Source organism: Rhincodon typus, chromosome 8 (genome assembly GCF_021869965.1).
Source record: "Rhincodon typus isolate 14 chromosome 8, sRhiTyp1.1, whole genome shotgun sequence".
NCBI classification, from domain to species: Eukaryota; Metazoa; Chordata; class Chondrichthyes; order Orectolobiformes; family Rhincodontidae; genus Rhincodon; species Rhincodon typus.
In genome coordinates, this window is record NC_063339.1 from 76,301,701 (window position 1) to 76,305,690 (window position 3,990).

General features: G+C 45.6%; 1 long non-coding RNA gene across 1 annotated transcript in view; it reads left to right on the forward strand.

Annotated features, from left to right (window-relative positions):
* The first annotated feature begins 270 nt into the window (after positions 1–270).
* The window catches only part of LOC125483623, a 10,175-nt gene continuing 6,455 nt past the window's right edge, over positions 271–3,990 (forward strand). Inside the window, exon 1 of the long non-coding RNA XR_007262559.1 lies at positions 271–382. This is a non-coding gene — a long non-coding RNA (uncharacterized LOC125483623). The remainder of the gene's footprint in view (positions 383–3,990) is intronic.

Genomic DNA, 3,990 nt, shown 5'->3' on the forward strand with positions numbered 1-3,990 from the left:
TATATGGTCTCTTAGCAATTCAACTTTCAAAGCTTTGCAGCTACAACATCTTCTGTTTGATATAAATCATCAAAAATACTTCTATCAATGCTCCCAAGTGTTGAGATAACTGGATACATTTTTCCTGTTTTATCACTAAATTTCTTAGGGTGCTAAAGTATGCATTGAATGAGTTAATCAATGCATGATCCTCCTTGGTGCTCTCTTCCATGTTATTTTTTTTACCAGGTCATCATCAGCTATTGAATCTGCTGCATATAGAAATGGTGGGCTTGATGTGCCTGCTCCTTTGCATATTCTTTGAACCGATTCTGAAACCATTCTGTGGCACTGAAACTACTATTGGCTAATTGTGGGGCTTCCACGTTATTAAATGGATGAGGTAATGGTAAAGTCTCTATCTAAGCTGTCACATCTATGGGCTATCACACTGGACTGATCTGGGTGAGTACTTGCATTTCTCCCTCTTACTATTGTGTATTCTGATTCTGTTTCCTCTCCAAAGTATTGCTGATTCATGGCCAGGCTTCAGTGTTTCCCAAGATTCAACTTCCTAACCTTTTGGAGTCTTCCCAGTCCGTAGCCTTGTAATCAAAATCTTCTGAGGTTTTTGCTTGTCTTCAGAGTCTTCCTGCTTTTTTTCCTCATTTAATAGAATTATAGATTTAAAGCAAATAGACTCATTTATTTTTGGTTTTTCTTCATTTTCTGAAGGTTTAAGAGGGCCAATTTTAATTTTCTCACCACTTCACCTCCACACACCCTTGTCAAAGTGTCTGGCAGAAACACTGTTGACAGGGTTTACCATTAGCAGTGTAAGTCTTCACATCATTGTTTTGATATGTTTCCAGTCCTGGATTTCTCCACTACTTCTATTGACAATGTTTCATAGAAAGGGAGAAGGACACCCACCCCAAGGGTGCAGGAGCCTACATTTCAATGTCAGTGCTGCGGCTATGCTGATATCATTGTTGAAGTGTCTTCTGTGGCTAATGTGCCCAAGTTCCATCCACTAATACCTGACAGTGGCATCAAAAAATCCAGGTAGATAGAGGCCAGGAGGGGTTACAGGGATCAGGACGTGGGAAAGAAAGGCTTATCGTTACTGAGAGGGAGGGTCACAGAAGGAGCAGATAAGGTTGCTGAGTTTGCAGGGTGTCAGAGAGCAGGGGGGTGAGACTGGAGTTAATGAGGGGTCACATAGAGGCTGTAAAAGTTATGGAGTTACTGGATGTCACCGAGAGCTTCTGAAAGCCACATACAGAGCGGGATAGAATCAGCTGGGGGCTGCTGACAGTAAAACAAAACAAAGCTGGAGTTACTGACAGAGCAGAGTGCAGCGGGAATGGGCTAAACAAACCAGGAGGATGTTCTGCAAACCAGCAGCAGCAGCACTTAACCCTGTTTTAACAACATAAAAACTGCAATTTAAAATGTCTGTATTTGAACAAGTTATATGTTCGATAGAATAGGAAATGGGCCCACTAATTCAAGACTGGGCATCCATGAGGCGCTGTGGGCCATCAACAGCAGCAGAATTGTACTCCAACACAATCTGTAATCTCATGGCCTGGCATATCCCCCACTCAACCATTACCATCAAGTCAGGGGATCAATCCTGTTCAATGAAGAGTGCAGGAGGGCATGCCAGGAGCAGCACCAGGCATACCTGAAGATGAGGTATCAACCTGGTGAAGCCACCAAACAGGACTACTTGCACACCAAACAGCGAAAGCTGCAAGTGATAGACAGAGCTGAGCGATCCCACAACCAACAGATCAGATCTAAGCTCTGCAGTCCTGCCGCATCCAGTCATGAATGGTGGTGGACAATTAAACAACGCACTGGAGGAGGAGGCTCCACAAATATCCCCATCCTCAATGATGGTAGAGCCCAACACATCAATGCAAAATATAAGGCTGAAGCATTCACAGCAATCTTCAGCCAGAAGTGCCGAGTGGATGATCCATCTTGGCCTCCTCCAGTGGTCCCCAGTATTACAGATACCAGTCTTCAGCCAATTCACTTTACTCCACATGCTATCAAGAAACGGTTGGAGACACTGGGTACTGCAAAGTCTACCAGCCCTGACAATATCCTGGCAATAGTACTAAAGACTTGTGCTCCAGAAATTGCCGCTACCTTAGCCAAGCTGTTCCAGTACAGTTACAACACTCTGTTATCTATCTGACAATGTGGAAAATTGCCCAAGTGTGTCCTGTATATAAAAAGCAGGACAAATCCAACCTGGCCAATTACCGCCCCATCAGTCTCCTCTTGATCATCAGTAAAGTGATGGAACGTGTCATCAACACTGCTATCAAGCAGCACCTGCTCAGAGACGCCCAGTTTGGGTTCCGCCAGGGCCACTCAGCTCCTGACCTCATTACAGCCTTGATTCAAACATGGACAAAAGAGTTGAATTCCGGAGGTGAGAGTGACAGCCCTTGATATCAAGGCTGCATTTGACTGAGTATGTGGCATCAAGGAGCCCTAGCAAAACTGGAATCAGTGGGTATCAGGGGGCAAACGCTCCTGGTGGTTGGAGTCATACCTGACACATAGGAAGATGGTCGTGGTGTGGGAGGTCAATCATCTCCGCTCCAGGACATTTCTGCAGGATGTCCTCAGGCTAGTGTCCTAGGCCCAACCATCTTCAGTTGCTTCACCAATGACCTTCCCTCCATCGTAAGGTCAGAGGTGGGGATGTTTGCTGATGACTGACTGCACAGTGTTCAGAACCATTTGTGACTCCTCAGATACTGAAGCAATCCATGTTCACATGCAACAAGGTCTGGACAATATCCAGGCTTGGGCTGATAAGTGGCAAGTGACAAGTGACATTCGCACCACACAAATGCCAGGCTATGACCATCACCAATAAGAGACAATATAACCATCACCCCTTGACATTCAATGGTGTTACCATCACTGAATCCCACACTATCAACATCCTGGGGGTTACCATTGACCAGAAACTCAGCCGGACTCACCACATAAACACAGTGGCTACAAGAGCAGGCCAGGAGCTGGCGATACTGTGGCAAGTAACTCACCACCTGACTCCTCCAAACCTGTCCACCATCTACAAGGCACAAGTCAGGAGTGTGATGGAATACTCCCCACTTGCTTGGATGAGTGTAGCCCCGACAACACTCAAGAAGCTTGACACTATCCAGGACAAAGCAGCCCGCTTAATTGGCGCTACATCCACAAGCATTAACTCCCTCCACCACCGACACTCAGTAGTAGTAGTAGTGTGTACTATCTACAAGATGCACTGCAAAATTCACCAAAGATCCTCAGACAGCACCTTCCAAACCCATGACCACTTCCATCTAAAAGGACAAGGGCAGCAGATATATGGGAACACCACCACCACCACCTCCAAGTTGCCCTCCAAATCACTCACCATCCTGATTTGGAAATATATCATTGTTCCTTCGCTGTCATTGGGTCAAAATCCTGGAATTCCCTCCCTAATAGCATTATGGGTCAACCCACAGCAGGAGGAATGCAGCGGTTCAAGAAGGCAGCTCACCACCACCTTCTCAAGGGCAGCTAGGGATGGGCAAGAAATGTTGGCCAGCCAGCGATGCCCACATCCCACAAAATGAATCACCAGAAAAAAATTCCTGTGCCTGATTCTATCCTTTTCTGTTGAGGTGTCATTGCAAATCTCACCACATGGTGGTGCTGTGCTACTGAACAAAATGATATCCCCATGCTTTCGAGGCAGAGATTGGAAACAAGTTGCTGGTCATGGTTCTGGTCTTAGTGTGATTTGGTGCAGTGACTTATACCTATTCTGAACAGACCAATACCCAGTGTAGAATGCACAATTTAGGTTCTTCTCCACAGTTTGTCTACAAATCCTCAACATTTAAAAGTTGACAATTAAACAAATTTTATAAGAGATAGCAAGGTGTAGAGCTGGATGAACACAGCAGGCCAAGCAGCATCATAGGAGCAGGAAGGCTGACGTTTCGG